Below are 24475 nucleotides of genomic sequence, written 5' to 3'. Positions count from 1 at the left end.
CGCACGGTATAGATCAAACGCGTGAAAGGTTTTAGCTTGTGATGTCAGAAATAGATTGATTGATTAGTTTCTGGGAGTAACGTCTCTTTTGACTTCTGCTTCCTTGCCACGCGTGCAATTAGTTTTTGAACTTGCAGGAATAACTGAGATATTTCAGATAAATTATTTTGCTTTATTCCATAATTTTATTCCGTTGTAGTTGGATTCGACTTCTTTTTCATTTTATTGCGCAAACCATATGTGCAAGGTATAATACAAATGTTTTTTATTTTCCGACATGTTTAACAACACGGAAGAGTTTAAAAACTTTACGAGCATGAAGTTGCTAAAGGATGAAAGAACGATGTTACGTCACCAAGCAAAACTGTAATACATGTTTTTACTCTTTAAGAGAAAAAAACTCGTAAAATTCCTTTCAAACGAAAACAAAGTTTCGTACAAAAAGAATGTTATCACGTAAATTATCGAACTGTGGACACATTCGCATCGATGCATTCGGAAAACGATAGTTTACCCGATAACTCATTTCGGAATTCAGAATTTTAATGAAATAACACGACATGACAATGACGCCGATTAATCGATTGCAGGAAAAAACAATGGATAATTCTTACGAATCGCGGGACGAGCCAACGCAAAACGAGCGGCCGACGCGCGTAGGTCATATTTTATCGGAATGGGAGTATAATTAGTTGGAATAACCGAAGATATAGCGACACCATTACGCAAGCAGCGCAATAAATGTAAATCAGGCGTTCGTGGAACCGGCAATAATTCCAGTTCCAAAAACAGTGGCGCGTCAACCGGCTCTCTATTATCATGCCTCTAGCTCGGGGAAAGGATATAAACCTCCAAGGGCCCGGAAATAATCGCTAGACGCGTCCGTGGTTAAATGCAACACCGCAGAGATCTGATACTTGAAAAAATGAACTACCGACTCGTTACGATGTTTTTACGCGTTAATGTGAAACTTTAATGGAGCAACCATTAAAAAGTAGTGCGTTTAATACTACTTAATCTGTTGTCTGATATTCTGCGAGTTTATTAAGCATGATATTCGTTATTATACATATAAAAGAGAGAAGTATTCAAAGATTCGTCTTTCGACTAAGGGTTTATGTATGATATAAATGGAAATTTCTAAAGGGAGAAAACTTTAGGTTGTGTACTACAGAGCTTAAATAATTGTAAGTTTTATTAAATAATCTTACGGATAGTGATACATACGAGCTTAGGTATGACTATAATACGACGAACGTTATATTGATTACATGATACACATAGAAGCTAAACTCAATTTCATCGAATTTAATCGTTAGATTTTTCCAATATTAAAAATTAATTATTTATACTTATTGATATTGAAATGTATCGACTTCTTCGAATATGAAGTCAAATGATTCACACATTTCCATTGCAGAGTGCGAAAGCTTTACTCAAACATTCCTACAATACTAAGCAAATTAAGTTTAAAACGCTGTGAACGAAAGTAAATTAAAATATTCCAAAACGCTTTCCTTTTCATCCTTACTCACCCTGTGTCCTAAAAACTCTTGACACCTTTTCCCGTAAAAGAAAGAACTCCCTTCAAACCAGCCACGTGAAAGCGACAAAAATAACCTTCGTAAAAACGCGAGACGGCTTAAATTTTAATAGAAGCAATTCAATATCGCAATTCCCATTCCGCTATTTTCTCCGAGCGGCAAATTTTCGGCTGAAAGGCCGTATCGTACGATCGTCGGTAAATTTCACTGCGGAGGAACGTCATGAGCTTCTTTCCACTTGGTCTACGATGGAGGATCATTTGCGTAGAGGTGAAGTGGAGGTTGGCAGCGAAGTGCCGATTCGTTTCTTTTGTCATCTGGCACATTAGAAGGGAAACAGGCTGGTCGAATGGCACAGGAGAAAGGAGGAAAGGCTCACGAAGATTCTGGTCTCGATGCCAGGGCCGAGATTTAGTCAACCGCTTTATACGGAGCACAATGCAATGGGTGTCGTTATGGCCGAGCAGCGCCATAAAACGAGTGAGACGCTAGTAAGACTAGCGGGCACAAAGAACGCTATTTCGCCACCCTTAACCCCCTGTTGCTTACTTTTCTCTACACTGTACACTCATGCGCACTCCTCTATACGACAGTAACGGTCTCTCTCGCTTACTTACTGTCTCTCTATCTAGCCCTCTTCGACGAAAGTCGCCGAGAGTTCCTCGTTCTATTTGTTACTCGTTTTTTCTCGTCTTCGATTTATCCCGCGTGTTTTCTTTACTGTGGTACATCTTTTTTATACTACCTTTATCATATAGCATAATGTACATATATAAAAATATACAAAATATCCAAAATAGAATACTTATTATAATTTTTAATAAGTAAAGCGAATACCTATTCGAGTTTTATTTCTTTAATCTTGTCCATAAAATATAAAAATTCGCAGACTGATCTTTTTTTCTTTATTCCTACTAGCATGTTTTATTTAGTTTTATCAGTTTTACTAGTAGATGGTGGGAGGAAAATTGAAAGGAGAATAGGGTGGTCATATCGTGAATAGATCAATATATTAAAAAATTCATTCTAAAATGTATAAAGTGCGACAAGGACGAAGTTAAAGTTATTAAGATATTGAAGTAGTCGCACAGACTTCGGAATTTCAAGCGTCACAGGCATTGACAAAGGAAAACATCAAATAATTCATGAAATACGAAAATAGGAACAGACCGTCACAGGATTGTACTGTAAAATTAGCTTGAACTCGGCATGCGACTACTGGAGAACGAGTTTGGAGAGAATGAGAAACGTAGCAATCTCTGGCTGAAGCCTTTATGAGCCTAATATAAAGAAATGTCTCGGTCAACCATTTGCCAAATGCGAGACGATGTTTCACGAACTTTTGTCACAATACCATAATCTTTCCTTTCCACAATTATTTCCTTCATAGCAATGCTACCATATTTCCATAAGTCTTATTGTAATCTTAAGCTTCTTTGTTGTATAACTCAAATTTCTTTCGTTAATCTCAATTATTCGAAGAAGTTAGTTGAGAATGTTTTCTTATTTTGTACAGTCGAGGTATTCAACTTTCCGTAACAATCTGCTTGTACAATGCACACTTATAAATAATCCTCTATTTTTTTAACAATTTCACCAATCAGTTATCAACGATTTAAATGCTTCACTTAATATTTAACTACTGTTCATTAGTACATTCAATAGTAAAGTATGTATTGAGGTATGTATAATTTTATGTGCTAGACTAGATTAGCTGAATAGTAGTGATAAATATATGTGAATATCAGTGTGTGGAAGTATGTGTGTACGCGGCGTCTCGAAAACAATGTAAACAATGTAAAATGTAAACTGTTCAGTCTGTTAACAGTCTGGTATGGAAGAAAGTGCTGAGATGCGTGCAAATGTGTATCAATGAATATCTTTGAAATCGTTTATTAAATAAATATATAACTATTCTAATATAAATTCTAAGTGTAAATTTAATGTTCCTATACCATTATTTCGGCCATTAAGATCCAAAATTCTTAACAATATGAAAGTAAAAACAATAGTATCTTTTCATTTGAAACCACACAACAATAAAATATCTGGAAAATAAAAATAATTCAGAGTAATCGTATTACCAACATTATTTCAGTTAATGCTGAAAGGGAATCAACTAAATGCTCGTTTTTAGGATTCTTGCTCTTTCTCGTTGAATCGTGGACGTTCGCACCTACTCACGGGACAAATAAAATTTCACGCAACCGAGAGAAGAACGTCGGATCGGCTAGATCGCGTTCCAATCAACGTTCCGCCACGAATGAAACAGGAACTGCGGTGCGTGATATACACACATGAAATACGATATTCAGGTAGTTTCAGCGTGAACCTATTCGACTGCAGGGGATCTGGCGTAAGCCGCGTGTCGGGGCGAGATTCCGCGTAACAGCGCGGAAATATAACACCTTCATCGTCGGTGACGCGGTAATACTTGCAGTGTAACGTTTACCCATATTTCAGGCTCGAGCGCATTGAATGCAGTTACAGAATCCGGAACACTGCGTGAACGCGAGTTTATTCGCTGCTGTAAATCTTGGCAAATCCTCGAAGAATATGGTCGAATTCCGCGCCCGATTCGATTCTAGGGTTTGAGAGGCACGGTAATACCTGCGACTCTGACATTTCCCTTTTGGTAAAATGTGGCTATTTTAAATGGAATTTTTCTTAGAAGACTTCTAATAAATTTTGAATAAAGGGTTTTCAAGTAAAACGATTTATGGATGAGCTACTTAAGCTACGAGTTTTTATTCTGAGTAGAGAAAGAAAATGTTTTTTGAGAATTTTATAGATTTAGATTGATAGGTATAGATTTAGATTTTATAGATTGAGAATTTTATATCGTGATAAGTTTAACAGGCAGTCGATATTTTACGTTATTTTTAACTTAAGAATGGGTTCTTTTCTACAAAAGGAAAGTATAGTTTCTAAATTTGCACGAAGTCAAAAATACTTATTAGTTCTATTTTTCTTCTATCCAAATTCTATGTATTACATCTAAATACATTGATCAGTTCTAATTCTGGCGAATTCAATTTTTAAACTGTTATGTACAAATGTTATATCATATAATACAAAAAGCATAATATAACAATACCTTCAGACTCCTCATAAATTCTTCAACGTCACGATGTATGATGTGCATACAGACATTATGTACATACACACATTTCATATACATGGTCTGTACACTGTGCGGCATAATCCACTTATCCTCCAGCATCCAACCTAACCGTGGCATTAAACTTCTCAAACCGACATCATATCGTATCATCCCTCTACGAACCTCTAAAACCAAACCTTTAAAATCTCAAACACCACTCCTAACATTACTAACACTATAACTGCTTTCAATGAAACAAATCTTCGAAATAAAAAGTTGCTTATATCAATCCTCCAACATGCATTTTACGTTCAAATGTCCTAAAATCTCCCAAAATCTTAATTAGACTGAGTTTAAAGGCTCGAGGATGATTTAGCTCATGTAAATAATTCGGGATTAGTACAGTTGAGTTACAGGTTTAACTGTTGAAGTGAATAGTAGGGGGTAACAATCCTCTCGACTAAATTATTGGACCTTTTACTAAACTGCTCAACTAAATTTTAGTGTCCACACATGATAAGTTACTGAATTATTCGCAATTTGTTTAAATTACCGGACGAGCCTTAAAATCTAAACTAGAAGAAGTCAGAGGCGTTCGACGAAGTTTTATACGGCGACAATAATGGCGGCGTTTTATCACAATCATCGAGTCGCGATTCTGCATGCGACAAGCCGTCGTTACTGCCCATCCTCGTGCTCCCTTTCACCACTAAGCCACCCCACCGCAGGGCTCGCCCATCCCTCTCGCCGACAATCATCGCCTCCCCTTCTTCCGCGGCATCGAGGATATCCCTCGGCTCCGCGCTGCCACTTGACACTAGACGCTCTTCTCTCTAGTGGGGTGGCTGTATCCGCAACGTTCGAAAACCTCCGGTGCTGCACTGGCTGCAACGCGATGAACACGGACAGGCTGCATGTGTCGTGCGCCAGCGCGTAACTGTGTGCGTCCAGTCGGATACACGAGACACTCGGGGCACCAGACGCGACGCTTCAGACACCTTTGACCCTGGTTCTTCGGCTGTCGAACGCTTTGATCGCTCGTCGCTGCATGTAAGTTCGACACGATTGTGGTGGGAGAGATTGTGAATGAAGGCGTGCGATTAGGATAAGTTTGTACTTTCGTCATCTTTTTTTAACTAGTTAGGTTTATACGTATTTGGATCTGTATGATCCAATCATTGTACCATCTGGTTGATTTATCGAATATTTTTATTTTCAATTCACATTACAATATCGCTGTCACGTGTGAATGAATTCTTTATTATATTTGTGAAACTTATAAAAAGAATATGCAATTATAATCTTGTTAACTATTTTACGAATACAGTAAAAGTTAAAGGATGTTAATTGGGAGAATCGAAATTTTGTGTAAAGTGGGTATGAAGCATGTAATATTCTGAGAGATATAGGAAGTTCGAAGTTTAGTAATGTTTGAATAGATTAATTAGACTTGGAGATGGATTAGCGTACCGTTGTTAACAAAATGATTCTTTAATTTACCAACTTTACAAAAACAGTATATGTAGGTATTATATTTAACCCTGTTCTCCTCGGATTTGATAGGTGTTATATCTCAGTAGGTATCGATAAAATTCAAATAATTTTTAAACATTTACTTTCCGTATTTTCTTATTTGAAGTGATGCAAATGTGGAGAAAAGTCAAGAAAACCGTAGCATTAACAAATGTACGTATAGATAAACTCTACATATACTTTTCTAATTAATCCTTAGTCATTCCCACCTCGATGATCTCTCTCATCAATGGTAAAAAATTTCAACTTTTATCTTCATCCTTCTTTCAGCAACACTACGATTAATTCCCTAGAAACATCAAATCCAATGATTCGCAAAACGTTAAGTTAGTTTCTCCCAGAAGGAGAGTGGGCCATTTCATTCTTAGATGCGATTTAATGGGCTGGCCACGGAAAGTTTCAGCGGAATATCGAAGCGTGGAAACGTGGAATATCAGAGCGTGCACGCATAGCTTGTGGGAAAAAAGTTAAGACCTCTTACCTTCGATTTTCCTATCCGAGCAAGAGGCCGTAGACGATCGTCGTGAATATCGAGATCGGACCAAGGAATTCCCTATTCCCGGTGTGCCTCGGCTAAGGCGAGAGCTGGATATACGATTCGAGACGTAAAAGCGTCTCCCCTCTCCATTAATAGTATGCATTTATTCGGAGACGCGGAATTAGACCAGGGATTGCGGCCGCAAGCACAAGTGGGCGCTCGCCGTTTGAAAATCGCTGGGCAAGACGCTTTTGAATTATTCAATCTTCCATCGATGGAAAAGCGTCGCCTTCTACTCCGGTTCTCTTTCTTCTTTTCCTTCCCTACCCTTGTCTGCCCGCTTTCTCAGCCAACCCCCTCTTTCACTCCGTGTTTCCGCACTCGGTTGCTCGCCTCGCGGAAACGATGAACCTAATATTCACCAACTGCCCTCTTTGTGTAGGGGTACTGTAGGTGGAGACGATATAGCGTAGTAAAATCAACGAAGAGATGAAATTTACGTGTTTCGAGTGCCGAAATGTGTAGTGAGAAACAATTTTTAGGGATAAGACGCTAACTTGGATGTTAACTTGGGACAAATCCTTCTTGTCTTTTTCAAAAGTATATGTCTTAGTTTTTAGTATTACAAAATTATATTCCATACTTTCGTAGAATTTTTATAGGATCATGCCCTTACATTTTGCATTTATGTATTTGAATATACGCTAACGTTGAAGGCATTTTGAGAAGATTTAGGATTGCGGGAACGATCAACGTTTCTTTTGCTTTATATTTAGCGGAAGAAGGTTCCAAGTCCGAATCGCGTACGTAGTCGTATTAAGCAAAGTTTTTAAATTCATAATTTTCTGAGCATTCATGTGCACACGTACAGCGAGATACTAAACGGCCTTGGTATATTCATGAAACATTCACATCTGCAATGGAACAAGTATTGCTGCGGACTGGCGAGCACGACATTCATACTAATGTTTGCTCGTTAAAGTAAAACGTGCACGAATCGTCCTATTTAAAATAAATAAGAATTTGTAACAGGGCTATTGAGTTTTTCCAAAGGTGTTCTATTAAATGTTCTAATAAATATTGTCTCAGTAAATCAATCCGTATAAAATCAATGATGGAAATATCAAGCAAGTATTAAACATCAACTTAAAATTTCTAAAGCTCCTTAGCTTTCTTAAAACTTTTATCAAAACTTTCCAAGGTTATCCTTGAATCCAAACTTCCAAGATTAAAGATTTCTTGATCGTCGGGATTCTAAGGCACAGTTTTTTCTGTCATATCTTTTTGACTTAATAGTTTTAGCGACAGAGCCGTTTTTATCCCGATCTCTCGCGATCTAAATCCTCTTTTTCCTATCTTAAATTTAAACCTCTTTCCTTACGAAAATAACTTTTCTGGTCAGAAATTCCAATATTCATTCTACTCGAACTGTAACATTTGTTCACTCGGCCTACTACGAAGCGTCACTAACCTGCAGCCATTTGCTCTAACAAGAACGTAAAACATCGATGATATCAAAACCCTGGTCGCCCTCAAATATCTAGATTTTTTAGAGCGTTAATATTTAACGTCACGAAAACCGTTGCCAGAGAAATTTCAGAACAGGATATCTATGAACGAGTTTTCGAAAAAAGAAGAGGAAAATAAAAATCGTTGACTACGGTGTCGACTCTCGTGTGGTTTGACGGGGGATCGGTCGTGTATGCGTGCTTTTAGCGCAAGAGCAAGGACACTGCATTGACTGCAGCCTGGAATGTGTATCTACCTGGTCAAAAGCCGGTCAGATTCAATTACGAGTCAGTTTAATAATTCCTCGCTAGCCTAGTCACGTTCCGTATCTAGATGAAGCTTGTCTCTCGCTGACCAAATTAAAGGCATCTCGTTTACGAGCGCGTCATTCGCATTGTAGGAAACGAAGACGTCGTATTTTTGCATGCTGAGAACGAATTTTTAGCTTCCTGGTATGTTAACCACTTGTCGTAAGAAAAACACGGTCGAGAAACTCGGCTGTTCCACGACAAGTTCCTCGACGCAACGTAAGTTATAGTTTAAGCGGTGAGAATCTCTTGGGATTTGCGGATTAGTCCGACCCTCGCTCTGTTTAAATATTAAACACACCTCAGGCTTTCTTCATTCGCATTCTTTTCACGAATTTTTATTTACGAATTTTTAACGCGACGAAAACGCAACGATTTACTCGTATAATGATCCGTGACCATGATTTTTCATGATGTTTAAATATCTTCCGATTTTTGTTGAAGGGATAGATGATTTCAAGTTGAACAAGACTTTTATTTAGTAGAAAGATAAGATTGTTTAGGATTTTATGTTTTATAAAATTCTAATCGATTTACCTTATTGCGCGATATGAACTTTCTTCATCAAACAAAATCTGCTAGCAATTTTTGTGCACTGTGCTGTACAAGATACCGTTCCGTTGTTGTAAACTATCATCATCAATCCTAATTAATTTAATGAAGTATTTTTCACTGACTCATACCACAAGCATAACGATCAAACAATAAACATGACATTTATCAAAACGATATTTCAAAATTGCAAAAAATAACGATTGAAATAACGATTTTTCTCAATTCGTAAAAAATGAAGAACGTTCGTAGAAAAGTCATAAAAAGCGATCGAACGGGTGAAATGCAGACGAGAGATACGACTCTATCGATTCTCGCGTGCAGACGCGTCACAAGAATATACGTTCTGGTGTGTAAATTACAGAACGACAGATTCTACGTGGGACTACTCTTGTCCGCCGCGAGAAAGATGCTTCAATAACATATTTCACGATGACTAGCGCGATAAGTGCTTCTCTCGCGTGCTCGTCGCTTTCGATATTTACCCGCTCCCGCCACTTGGTATAAATCACGAGTATTGTGCAAGAAATTGATGAAAAGTCAGGCCGATAATATTGGCATACGGGCGATTGGTTCGTTCGAAATTTTACCCGATTTGTTTGCAGTACCAGCATTAAGTTTATTTCATCTTGTGTCCACCTATTCGTATTTGTTCTTTCACTGAATCTTAGCGACATTCTATAAAAAACAAATGTCTATCGTATAATTTTCTCTTAGTAACTATATTTTTCTCACTTTGCATTATGTAATTTTATATTATTATAATTGTTAAATACTTTTATATCATATAATGTACATTAAATATTTCTACAAATAAGATTTACGTTGAAACAATTTCATTCCCACGCGAAACATGTTCGTTACATCATACAAACAAAACTTTATAAATTACACATGTGTTAAATATTTTACTGAAAAGTTATTAAATTCCCAATTAACGTGCCAGGCTGTATCAACCTGAACAGTGCATGAACGTCAAACGGCTTTGAAAATTAATCCAGTATACGTGTACTTTGCTAATATTTGCCAAAACGGATTTCTCTATGGGCGTTCTAAGCGATTTTCGCTTGAAACAAAATCTCACATCGAAACCTTTCATAATACAGTTTTAATACGTTCATTCGTCGCTAATCATCGTTTCTTCCTTCATATATAATAACCTGTTTCATTTTTTACACTAATCAAGTCGTTAGTTGTCGCAGTAGATACTTCCAGCGAATGCGCGTCACACGTATCTATACATATATGTAATACGCACCATTTATGGAGTGTGAATGTGCGTTAGCGGACTCGAACCAAAGGGAACATCAACGACTCCCATCTATGCGTAAAAAATGATGGTGATATATCAGGTCGACGTCATTAATCATCGCTCGAGCCCGTGAGCAGTGTCGTGTCGCGAAATCCTTCGAGCAAAATCGGCGATGCTCGCCTGGGAAAAATCATCCTCGGCTTAATCCTCCCGAAAAACCACTCTTTTGGATTCTACGTAATCGTATGGACCTAAACTCTAAACAGATGCTCAAATGAGGTTACTATTCCCCACGAGATATTTTCACGATTGACGAAAACGCGCCGTGGATAATCACATTCTGAATAAGAGACGAGAAGTTTTTCGCGACAAGTTTGAGGGGCGAAAGCGAGGTATAGATGGTTGCGAAGATCAATGAGATTTTAGGGAAGACACAGACTTTGGAAACTGGGGGAGTGTTTTTATAAGCAGATGATAGATTTTGAGATTTGGAAGTTCAAATCCTTCTGGAACAAAGTTGTTAAATGGAGTTGTTAAAACAATAGGTTGGAGTACTGTTTTGATTGTATTATTGGTTAGAAATTGAACGTATTTTAAATTGAGATTACTCGAACAATGTTCGTCGATTTTTGAAATCGTTTAAATAATATAATGAATGACTCTGTATATTACTTTTATGGTGTTGTGAAGGTGACGTATGCTAATAAAATAGAGTGAGAAGGTTTAAGAAGTCTTCCTAGAGAAGTTTTACAAGTTACGAAATTCTGGTTATTTTTGTTGAAATTTTTGACAATTTAAAGAATCTGTTGTAAGCTGCGTACGCATGCATTTTCCTGTTATTTTATGGACAGTTTTATTCGCGTACGAACACACGAAATCAATTTCGGTAGATTATCTCTTTTTATTAATGTTTCCGAGCGTCCAATGGTTTTCAAGGGGTCGGGAGATCAGCCAGGCAGGAAAATGGAAAACGATTTTATTAATTTTTCTACGTCGGCTGAAACAATTTCGTTTCCAATTTGAATTCCATTTGGAATACCGTGTGATGTTTCCCGCTTGTTATAAAAATATGTTCAGCCCGACGCAATTTATAAATAGCTATAGCGATACTCACATTACTTAGTATACTCTGAGTTGTCACAATTACTGAGAGTGGTAGGTAGATGTTTACTGTTAACATAACAACGTTCGTCTGACATTTTTTCCTTAGCTATATATTATCATCGCATAAAAGTGATTTAAATCCCAATATATTTGGTATAATTGTTTTCGGCAGAACTTCATTAACTTCATTACAATAATTTCCTAGCTGTGGAGTAAAAAATATAAATATTTTATCATTCCAGCGACTCATTGGTAACTACATTATCATCGATTATACTTTACTGCAACGAGCACAGCGTGACAGTCAAGTGAGCACTACTATATTTTTCGATTTATAAAAGGCGTAAATACAAATCGATTTAATGAATAAACAATGACATTCAAGCGGCATCCTATCCCGTTAAAAGGATAAATATTTATAACATTCGTTCGAGCCAAGCACATGCTAATAATAAACAATTACGCGAAACGTTTATGTTGTTTGCAGGCATTAAATATACAGATAGTAGCGTTCATCGAAATCTCGTTACGAACTTTTGTTAAACGCCGTCAACGTTTCCGGGGAAACTGGATCTCGCCGGCGCGGCGGATGACACGGAACGCGTCACACAGAATTGTCAAACGGCAACGCTGTCATGCTGGTACATTTCATTAACCGCAGTGCATAGCAATTAATGCGGAACGCTTAACTATTAACGAGACTGCTTTCGAGTATTAATACAAATTACGCGAAACAATCTTCCCTGTCGATAAACTGTCGCGCTGCTATTGACCGCGCGTGCGTCGTGAATCCGACTGACGATCAATTTGACGAGACAATTTGTCCGCTCGTTAAAATTCCCAGCGTCACGGGACGTGGCGAATTACACACGGTTTTCTGGCAATCAAATGCGAAAACAGAAACACAGTGGGAAGAATCATGCAACGATGAGGAATCGTCGACGTCGCGATCTCCTGCGTTCGCGTATTGCTCTGGATGAAAGAATCACCGCGCAATGATGTCTCGTGGAGAACAACGAGCAGACAACAGCCGTGAGAAGAGAAACGCGATGACGTTCTGCGATTCCATTGTACGACTCGGTCTCCGTAATGATACCAGTTTTGTGCAACGCGTCGATACGGTGCGTGTTCACGCGCGACTACGCGTCAAAATGCGTGTGGAAGCTACGCGCGTGTGTTGTCGATCGTTTGTATACACAAGAGGGACGGTGTTGTTAGGATTGAGAAGGAGGGGATGAAAAAGAGGTACGTAGTGGGAAAATCAGGGAAAAAAGGGTAACGGCGAGGCGCGAAATCAAAGCGAAACAGAGAACGAGACGGAACAAGGGAGAGGCAAACAAAGGGCCATTGAGTGAGAGGGAATAAAGAATAGAGAAATGCAGGAACGTAGAGAGAAGAAGAGGGAAGAGAGGGTTGACAGACGCGTTGATATCATTATAAACGAGCAGACGACCGGATCTCCACTCAATTTGTTTGATATCCCTACCACGTAACAGTGGTGAACCCCTGAAAACCAAGTGCGCTGTCTGGTCTTCCGACCTACCATTTTGTCATCGTAACACGTCCTTCGGAATCTTCCCGATTATTCGTAAGACGAGGAGCCCAATGAGAAAAGCTTGTGCGCCTGTACTAGTAGAAAGATTTTCTGAGCTACGATCTTCTTACTCTACATAGCTTGGTTGGTCTGTCGGTGAATGAAGCTTAAGTGCCGACGAGAGTAACGATCACTTAAAAATCGTGATTTGCACGTTCAACCCTCGATACCAGCTTGCCGGTCCTGCGATTTCTTCCTTCCTACTGTCACCGGTCTACTGGATATTTAAGCGTATCATCCGCTTCGTCGAGCTGTTGCACGTGGGATCTTTCACTGGGACGCGTTCTATCCGGAAGCTGGTAATGAATAATCCGTTTGGGGAGAATAGAGTATGAGACGAATCTCGTGGATGGTGTTTTCGATGGTTATGTCAGGGAAGAAGGTATTTGTATATTTGATAAGAGAAAGATCTGATATGTAATAGATATTTTACATTTTCAGAGATAGGATGTGTTCTGTCCCGTTTTTGTATTTCTTTCCTGATACTTAATCCTGATAGTTTTGAAAATTAGGCTTCAAAAGACAGAGTTTGTCGATTAATTTAGTTAATGGAATAACACGTAATAATTCAACGAATTAATGATACAAAAGATTGAAAGATTTAGATGTACAATAGGTATGATCATACTAATCAGACATATTTTCAATTCTTATTATATTTTCTTATTATAAACTATCCATTTAAATTATATGTAGTATCGGGGAAAAGGGCCTAAGAAACATCAAGTCAACCATCAAAAATGTCGGGAGAGCCGAGGCGCCGTCGGGTCCATCAATGTGTCGTCGGTCTTTCAATTGTATAGTTTTATAGAAAAGGTTTACGTGACCCTGGCAACGAGCGTCTGCGGAACACGTGCGTTGTGGGCCCAGGAAAAGACAAAAGGATGCTAGAACGGGCAGAATGTTAGTTGAGAAGTCGCAGTGTGAGTCGAGAAGTCAGAGAGTGTAAGTGGAGGAGCCGGAGAGTATGAATCGGGAAGTTGAGAGCTGAGTATGATAATAAGGCGTACGACGATATTGTAATCAGTTTTCTCTATTGAGTATTGCTTGTTAAACTAAACTTAACTCCAAATAAAACATCATTACTTGTCCTTACCCTAAGACCCATACAAGTTACCACATATATATCTTATTTTCTATTTTTATTATAAAACGTAGAAAAAATCCTAGTATCGAACAAAACTAATAAAAATTAAGCTTCATTAAAGCATCTTCCTCTCCAATTTTCACGAGCAACGTCGATCTGGCCCTACTGACACGCAATAAATAACGTTTCATCCCTTAAATTCAGGAAGAAGATCGAACAGCATCCTATTCGCAATTCCCTGTCTCGGCAATAACACTATGCAATTCCAGTGTAGAATCGGGTATAAGATGAACCATTCCGTAAGTCCTCAAACTAGCTTCGCTCGTTACCTTTCAGTCGAGCTATTCGCTCGAACCTCATTTCCAAACACTAACGGAAACAATTCCCCGGAATTCCATCAGCGACCGATGGACTATTTCGAAGACAACTACCACGACGATAAAGATCGCATCGTAGCTTCTCCTACATGGTTGTCCCTGAAAGTACCCTCGACGAGGACTACGATGGAGACTAAACCCAGGAGAGGAAAAGAGCGAGAACGTATAAAATGGAAGAGGATAGGCGGCGTAAAAACGGAGTAAATAAGGGGTATCCCGGTGTGTTCGGTGACGGTGTTATCAGATGCCGGTCATGTAAACCGATTCTAGAGATAAAAGTCCGGCGTCCACCAGACCGGCGTCGTTCAGAGACCGCGTGGACACGCTTCTGCACACGTAGACTTAGCTGCAGGTGCACAACACCGACACGTACGTCAGCCCGCGTAACACGAAATGAATGATGATTCATGCGGCACGCGAGCGATTTCACGTCGTGTTCCCGTATTCTTTGCCGAGCTAACGGCAGGAGTAAGTGGGGAATAATACGTAGTCATTTGGTCTACGTGCAACAGGGATCTAACGCTGTAGCTCAATCGATACGTCCTTGCATGTCGCGTGTACGTGGAGCTCTCTAACCTTGTATAGGGTTGATTCTCTCTTTATCCTTGTTTTCTTCTTCCGTTCTTCATCCCCTTTCTCTTCCTCCTTCACCTTGTTCTTCTTTATGCTTTCTTTTTCCATATATTTCTATCTTGATCGATCGTTCTCTTGTTTTGATAGGACGAACGTGTTCCTTTCGTGTGCTTGACAGCTTCACAATTTTCCACGAAACGATCGTTCTCCCGTTGGTCGTCACGTGAACATACCGCAACGCGGCTACGCCGATTGTAATTATTACGTTTAATACCTGACTTCTGACTCGACACGGAAGCGGTAGCCCGCCGTTACCATCACGAAGAGACGCGCATGATTGACGTCCCAACGCCATTCCTAGCTCACGTTACACCCACCAACGCGACTCGAAAGTTTCGACGCATCTTCGTGGGATTTGCGGCGAGCCGGCGAGTAATCTGTCATTCAAAGTATTTGTAGAATGGTCGGTACGTGTACTCGTCTCGTTATTGTCTACATCGCGACTCTTGCAGGGGGTGAATTGCTAAATCATTGAGCTCTGACGTTGCAAGAAAGGTACCTCTGTAATGATCGTGGTCATTTACGTTTTCCCTAGAAAATCCGAGACTCTCCGCTCTTGTTGGTTAGAAAATTTTCTATCACGAAGTTCTTTTTGCTATTTGTAACGAGTTGAAGAAATTTTATTACATTTTTTGATTTATACTTTTATGCGACTTTTCTGTGAAAACGTGTAATACAGAAATTTGTATGTCCTTATGAAAAGTAGTAATATGAAATCTAAAAGACGTCGAAGAATAATTTTGTAAAATACTGTTGCACTGACAAGTTAAAAGGAACTTTAAATGTTGAAGTTTTATAATTTTACAATGTATTTGAAATGTTTTCATATTACTAGACAATTTAATCCAATTTCTCTTATAACGGTACACATAAATAGATTATATAGGTCGAAATTGCGATATGAATTCGATACGAATGATACGTGTGGTTATAAAAACAGTAGAAAGCTAATACATTTTAATTCCACGAAAGCATAAAAAGTCCCACTTCTTTTAATATGGGATATGGACTGGGTGCCAGTGTATTAGTATATTGTATGATAGCTAATTTTGTCGTCGTGTCAACTACGATAGTATAATATTAATAGCGAGAATAATTACACTCGACAATCCCAGACATTAATAACGATTTAAAGCGTCAGACTTGGTCTTGGTTGCTATTGCGACAATTTTCATATTACTGATAATTAATTATTGCTAATTAATTCAAACATGTAATTATTTCAGAATATTAGAACACGTTTAGTCATAATAAAAATTTCCCCGAATGATCGAATTAAAAATCTCGTAAAAACGGCGAGGAATTCGAGAATAGTTTAAAAATATATAACAACCTCGCCATAAAATTAACCATAAAATTAAATTTCGTTTCCTCTTCAGATTGAAATTACTGCAACATAAAAAAGAAAAAAAATTCCGCAGGTTTAAAATTATTGTTGTAGTTACTGTAATTCAATGCACAGGACCCAAAGCTCGTATTTTACTTCCAGCAAGCCCATTCGAGCGAGGCTCGACAACCAACGAGCCATCGTTTCCCCCGCAATGCCATGGACGCGTAGGGACAGATCTTAAATAATAAATTCAGACCGAAAAAACGCGGACCTGCGGACGAATTAACAGCCGCATTTATATTTCACAGTAAAATTTTCGTAGCTAGTGGCTGGCATCACGACATGCCGCGCCGTCGCGACAGATGAGAAATTAAATGCGAGCAAACGCGTGTGCCCATTGAATTACCGTGAGTTACGGCGCGATATTAGCAGAAATATCAAAATCATTTGCTTTTGTGACACGTCGTGTGTTAATGCAGGTTAAGCATCGCGTTTGAAACGATAAAAGAATTTCATGTGTGAAATAACGTTTGTCAAGGACGATGTTTGTTCGGGTCTGATGCAGACGAGCGATATAACGTTGGGCTGTGATTTGGTAGTGATGACATCGTGCAATTTGGTAGGTTTATGTTTCTAATAATACTACGAAGCGTTAACGCGAGGCAGATGTAGCGAGATTACAAGTTAAAAGGCTAAGTTATAAGCCAATTGTATAGAAGTACGTACACTTTTAAGATACCTTTCATTTTTAATAAACTTTCAATGCTTGACACGTTATAAATTACAAATTGCATGTAGTTTTCACTAAACATCATACGATTGATATATCAGTATTTTATATGTATATTATTTATTACCGTATACAATATCAAATCAAATGATTTTTTTAATAGTTATTTAAATTTTTCTCATTTTAAAGCAAACATAGAAACCGTTCTAAGACCTTTGAAAGAAAGGATACTTCCTCGGATTAGAAATCAGAAAACTTTTTGAATTTCCTACGAGATTGAAAATTCGAACTTAGTCTGAGTTTTTACAGTTTCAGGTTACTATATGACATACGGTAGCGTCGCGTTGCTTGCCTGCATTGAACCTAAACTAACCATAAACGTTTTCATCATACCGGAAGTTGGCTGCATAGCGTTACGAAGCATCAAGTTCTTGAAACTTGAGCTGGCGTGTGAAAACCGTGTAATGATACAAATAGTAAGTATTATTTAATTTAATTAGTATAAAAATAATTAACACTGAAGAAACAGCATTTCAACTGAATTTGTGCTTGCAATTAAGATACGATTAGTCGATGGTCTACCTGCGTTAATTGATTACGTGTGTTTGTTGCGCTCTTACGCCATGGCAGGGGAGTGTTTTCTCGAACGTTAATTCGTTTCGAAGTGAAAAATTACTCATTGAATTTCGCTTTGCATTTACATAAATTTCCATAGTAGTGACGCAAGCCTTCGGGCGGTATATTTGCACGCGAAACGGGGTCCGGAACAAAGAGGCATCGAAATATTTACGGGCATCAATTGTGCATACGCATGGTTGGAAAATGTTTTTCCTTTTTCTAGGGACATCAAATTTATAACTCTAAAGAAATAAACCAGTCTTCCAAGGTAAACTGAGAAATAGAGAAATTATACTATTAGCTGATACGTCGCATTGTTCCATCACTGTTGACGATCTTTGGTTTTAAATTGAAAATTATCTTCGTATATTATTTTATTTGTCTGAAGAATGTAACTAATTTATTTAAATGCTAGAATGTACAATAATTTTCTTTCATAACGTTATCTAAAAATAAATATTTTGAGGCGATATGCATACGAGCAGCCATGAAATCATCATTTAAAAATGATATTCTGCATAAATATAACCATCGATATTAAAACATGATTCCTTTTCTTAATTAACTATTTATATGCTCAGGAAAAGGTAATCTTTACAAGATATTCCGTATATTTTCACGAACCAAGAACCTTCCTTCAATAAATTAGAAATTCATCGAATCGGATATGACCCGGAGCTACAGATCCCAATGAATCAATTGGGAATTGCATCAATCGGTATTAGTCCTAAAGCAACAATAGACCTCGATGAGCAATTTCGAACGGAGCTCTGTCGAATGAATTTAACAGACACTCGCTGTTTGTAGCTATATAATTTAGCATACATCGAGCACTGATCGACAACAATTAGAGCGAGAGAACTTACCGGTGAGCGTAAACGAGGGCGAAGAGCTCGACTACCTCTCGTTGCAGGGATCTTGTTCCTATGCCGATCTTGTTACGAGACATTAGATAGCGGGGCGATTCCACGTACGCGTAACCCGGGAACCGTGACACACCCGGTTTTACCGATAATCTTTTGCCATCTTCGCGTACATGTCGTCGCATAATGTCATCACGGTGTATAGCCGACACCAGGGTAATTAATTACGAGAGCGTTGCCCGACACCGCAAGCCAATTAACGTGGCTACACCGTGGCGGGTAGTGCTGGAGCGCAGGCGAAAACAACGTCGACGCAACGGAAAAACGTCTACGCGATAGAAAATGCCTAATGAATGGATGAAACGGCGATGTGCGACCAGCGACAATTGCGCTCACTCTAAATTGCAACCGACTGGCTGCCGTTGTGTATTGATTAACGCCGCTAAGCATCGAACCAGAAAGCGGAACAGGGGATCAATGATGTCGCCGTTTCGAATGAACTCTCTCCTTGTCCCCTATTTCGCGCTGCCAGATGCTCTCGTTGTTTCCCGATCTGTTTAATCCGAAAAATTCGCGCTCCGTGAAAGAACTCTCAAATAATTAATATTAATTGGACGTTGCCGATTATTGGCACGGGCCGATGAACAATATTGGTAGGTACCCGGTGTATATAATCGATGTGAATCGAATTGAAAGAGAAGCGGTCTGTTGAATTTTGAAAAGATTCGATTAGTACATTGTACGTACTGCGGAAAATTCTACAATTCGTCGGAACACGGATTTACTGTAATCGTAGCTTAAGATTCAGTAGTTGTCATGTTTAGTAGCAGTCATAGTAATAATCATGTTTCGTAATAATAGTAACGTAATATGACTGTCTTTGGAGAAGACTGTTAACAGTGGCATCGGCAAGTCATCCAACGTATCTTATTAAATTATTTAGAATGATTAAAAAAATCATATTTCATGGAATAAGAAATGTTCAAGAATATGAATGGTTTAAATAATATTTACTGGAAAAAAGGCACGCAAGTCAATATTTTATGAAATATTGAATCTTATGGTGTAGTATATTTCAATGTATTACGTCTCCTACGACAAAATATATATAATTCGCGTGGCTAGCGATGTAAGTAACATACAGCTGATGTTAAGTAATTTTGTCGAATTTATGGAGTTACGTGGCGTCGTGTAGATGAGATCAGTTTAAAGTATCATAATTAGAAAACTTTTTAGACGCGAATACGAACAGTTCGAAAAACTAAGGAACGGTTTCTCCAGGGAACATGTAAAATGTAAACTATTGTAGGAATAGCGTACATAAGGATAGGTCGGTGCAGAAGAATGACAGCAATGCGATCTATGGAACGTCACCTTTTTCAATTATAAGGAAAACTCGACAAGCATTCGACAAAAGAAACGTCGTTACAGCCTGAACAAACGGTTACGTTTAAAAGCTGAAGGAAAAGAATCATAGTTTGATAGAGAGAAGCTGGAACGCAGCCGCGTGTTTCTTATTGCTATTAACGAAGAAGGATCAAACGGGAGACGGAATCGTTTGATGTTACTATCGGATAAAGGATCAAAAAAGCCTTCCTTTGATACACCAGCGTTGCTTAATTACTGCTCGAAATAATAACTTCAGCAATTACGCGACAATAAGGAGCGTTCTTTAAGATTGTACTTAGGCTCCACGATAAATTAAATTGCGCCTGTAATCTCGTCAACGTCCACATTCCATCTCGAAGTGCAGTGACTCAAGAAAGTATTTGGACACTCACTGTAGGAAATTCTCATGTACATATTTATGTGTGTTACATCATACGATACATTTTGAGGTATAATTAATATATTGATATATTTTGAAAAAATAAATTAAAAAAAGATAATTAGTGTAAATTATGAATGACCATTTGAAGCGTATAATAAGCGTTGAAGGTAGTTCCACTGAATATTGAGGCTTATTAATATAATGAATTATTGACTGTTTGAATACTATTATGATCTCCACGAAGTATATACCTGGCTAAATATCTTGTAACTTCTATATATATTTTAAATATTTCAGACCTTAGCAACGACCTAATCACGATAGTCGAATCTCAATATAATACTACTGAAGTTGTAAAATGTTTCATATAATATACATAATACATTCATAAAGTTTCTATAAATGTTCGAATTCTTTCGTGAGTAACTGCATGTACACGTGCAGCAACGAAAGAGAGAGATTCCAAAGACAGATATAAATCGTTACCATTTTTCCACCATCCTACAGGCGATCGGAGACAGTTTCTTTCGCGGCACGTTCCAGAAGATTTTCGTGAATATCTGAAGTGTCTTTTTTTCTCTCCTTGAGCAGGTTCAACTGGAAGCTCAAGAGCGGAACCAGTTCGGTTAAATAATAATTGGCCCGCTGTCAGTCGGCTCACGTGCTAAACTTTATTGGAATTGGATCCGTAATCTCGGCACATTTCCCCAGATGCAGAGAAATCGGCTCCTCCTTTTCCCTCTATCCTATTCCCAGTCAACCACTGCCACACTGTCGTTCCACGTTTTGGACCTTCCTCGTGAAGCACCGTCAAGTTACTCGAGAAAGGAATGGCAGGCTAAAGGATAGATCCTAATCCGACCTACGTTGCCGCGATATCTGCGCTATGTCTCGAAGGAACAGTTGCTTCACAAGCTCACGATAGTACGGGGAGTTGCTCGATTTCGACTCAACGTCACGTTACATGTCGTATTAACCTTCCTCTCGTACGAGATCTATTCTAGCATCGATTGTTTGGAGTCGGTTTCTTTACCAACGTAGCGTCTTATGGCGAGCTTAATACCTACAAGATGAGATCGCTGGTATATGGTGCTGTAAGAGGATTTTTTAAGTCTTAAAAAATGGAGTTTCAAGGGTGTATTTTTCGCTTGCACTAAGATGAAAGGTTGTTCAAAACCTTTTTGAGAGATTGTTTGATTTATATGTTGATACACGTTAATATAGTTTCACTGAGTTATTGTTATTAAACTATATTTCACAGAATAGATCGTATCTTCAGGTGAAGAAATATGGACATAAAATGCAACTGAGCTTTGTTTCATTAAGAGTACACGATGTTTAGAATTATATTTCCATTACAGATAGATTTCTCTATCATACAAATTAATCCCATTTTATTGAAGTGTGAATATATTTCATTCGTGTACTTCTCAAAAACGCCGTTTACTTATTTGATCTTCGATTAATTCGCGGTAACGTTACACGATTTTTTATATTACAAAAACGATATGATATCAATTACTGGTACATATCAAGATTAAATATAATTCATTTGTGATCGACTAAAATCAGCAATGGTATTCCTTGATAATTCACATCTTTACAAGCAATGTATGATATATTAAAGTTTTTCAACATTTTCAAATATCATATCACTCTATCTATAGTAACTAGAGTAAGTAAGAATCTTTTGCAATCGTCATTAACTATTACCGTCTTCTTCGAGACGCACGTGCTTTCACACGTGGCATTGTCAAATCTGTCGTCATTTATGAATAAAAATCAAAGAAGGCTTCGCCTGTCGCGTTCAGCATTCGTTCGATTAGATTCATCGTTCAGTCATGGAAAGTGTTCGTGGCACACGCACGACTACACGAGTACGCACACACAGCTGTCGTTGCGTGAAGGAATACATCCGACAGGTTCGTCGGCTCGGTTAATGGGGATTTGCCGGAGTAAATTGCTAGCAGCAATTACCGAATACCGACTCGGATAATCCCTTCCTAGTACGCCTTGAGCTGACCCCTCACTCGATACCTCGCTCTGACTGTACTACTTAGTTTACAGGGAAAACCACCCTCCTTGATCCCGTCCCTTGCGTGTCACGTGCACGCGCTCGCACAACGCACGTGCGCGCTTCCGTTACCAGAAGAGCGCTCTCGACTGGTTCTCGATGAAACAAAGGTTACGATGCATCGTCATCGATTGACGAAATTGGTGGAAGCATGTCACAGAATGCTTCGTGACATGCGAAAGTATTCAACGTTAAACGAATGTTAAAAATGTAGGTTGTTTAAGTTGAAAATTTGTTCGGATGGTCTGCGGAATGTTAAAGCTAGGCGCGATATGATTCGTGTGGCGAAATGTAAAATTATTGCTGTTACATAAAATTGAGAATTAATTTTTTAATCTGACGGTTAATTACCCTGAGCTTGTTCGCAATTAAAAATACGAATGCTACTTTTGCGCCCTGTTTAGATTGGGTTTATGGAAGTGTAGTAATTATTTCATGAAGTATCATTAACATTTGTATCGTTGAAATTAAATTTACTTGCGAAATACCGACTTTTATCGATAATCATATTACAATGAAAACGTTCTTAGATATAATAAATAACGTGCTGGCTATTCATATAGCTCGTAAATGCAGTTTCTAATGTATTTTCAGAAATCTATATCGGTTCAGCAATATGTATATCTCAAAAGTATCACTTACATCGTTATCTGAAAGGAACCATATTCTGCAAGTAGCACTTACCTGAAACAAAAGGAAATTATCTGGTCACTATCAGAGTTACAATAATCAATATGAATAACTGTTACAACTACGGAACCATTATAGAAACATCAACAGGTAAATAAATAAAAGAGAATAGTACAACTGTACCATGTAATAAATACCTGCATACGCAAACATCTGCATACTTTCTAAAGGGATCTTTGAAGAAAAGAGAGAGCAAAGGGTTGAATCCAACCCTAGTAATAGCAGGGAAACCCGACACTACCTTTCAGCGGGCTCGAGTGACACAAATCGTCGAAAGAAACAGAGGAATGTACTGCACGAACCTTAAACTTTCCTAGCTCGCATAAAGAAAAGACACGGTGACATGATCTCGTAAAAAGGAATAACATACAAATAAAAGAATCTGCCTGACAAAAGAGACAAGAAACTTAACGAAACTCAAGATGAAATTTAGATATGACGGGACGACAGTCGACGAGTTTCCAGAAACTTGAATATTACCGGAAGCGGGGGATCAGGAAATCTGGTCCCCCGATATAATTTGGCGGGTTGCCGTCTGTCTAAACAAACCGCGTCCTCGAGTTTACTCAAAGCCCACGGACCACGGACGACGTCGTCGGTCGTAATTCGAACCGCGGAGGCGGCGACGTTCAATTTTCGCAAAGGAGGCCGAGCAAGTTATTCTAGCGGGCAAGATCAACCGGCTCCGCCTTGATACGTAATATACGGGAGGGCCCGTTAGAAGCAGCCAGTACCAGTGTATTTCCTGGTTGCGTAAAGCCTCCACGGAGAACCTGGTAATAAACGATGCACTGTGCACAGCTTAAACGGAGCTTTATGAAATCCCAGCCGTGATTAATAATTTTCCTCGCGTCTCACCCCTCTCCGTCATCCCTCTGCTCGCGGCACCAACTCCTTGCCCCGTACCTCGTTAGACACGTATCTCTCATCCTTAAAGCTTGGCTTATGCATAGAGGTCTCCTCGTTGACTAGGCTACCTTTCTCCCTTCACTCATCCATCTTTGTTCTTATCTTGTTACTCTCGCTCTCGAGCCCGCGTCTTTGTCCCTGTTTTCGCTTCTTGTCTACGAGTGCGTTCTATCCGCGAAAGTCGACCTTGAATTATTAATTTCTACGCGAACCAGCTCTTTTCAAGTTTCCCGGTATTTTTTTCGTCTCGAATATATTCTCAAATCGAAAGAAACAAAGAATTCAGCCAGTGATGGAGTAGATGGTTAACAGTGTAGAGTAGTAATTTCAGAGAATTAGTAAGATGAATCTTTGTCGTGTGTCGTGGGACTGATTGCTGGGTTGTTGAGAATTCGCAGAGCTGGATAGATTCGATT

General features: G+C 38.7%; 2 protein-coding genes across 4 annotated transcripts in view; one reads left to right on the top strand and one right to left on the bottom strand.

Moving 5' to 3' along the window:
* LOC117234230 (semaphorin-2A) overlaps nucleotides 1-24475 on the bottom strand; it is a 555746-nt gene that overhangs the window by 343112 nt on the left and 188159 nt on the right. The gene's annotated exons all lie outside the window — the stretch shown is intronic.
* The window catches only part of LOC117234231, a 34555-nt gene that overhangs the window by 8855 nt on the left and 1225 nt on the right, over nucleotides 1-24475 (top strand). The gene's annotated exons all lie outside the window — the stretch shown is intronic.

The sequence above is a fragment of the Bombus vosnesenskii genome, unplaced genomic scaffold (assembly GCF_011952255.1).
Source record: "Bombus vosnesenskii isolate JDL3184/JDL3185 unplaced genomic scaffold, Bvos_JDL3184-5_v1.1 scf7180000013304, whole genome shotgun sequence".
Taxonomy (NCBI): domain Eukaryota; kingdom Metazoa; phylum Arthropoda; class Insecta; order Hymenoptera; family Apidae; genus Bombus; species Bombus vosnesenskii.
The sequence above is the reverse complement of the archived record's forward strand: the minus strand, read 5'-3'. Positions and strand labels throughout refer to the sequence as shown.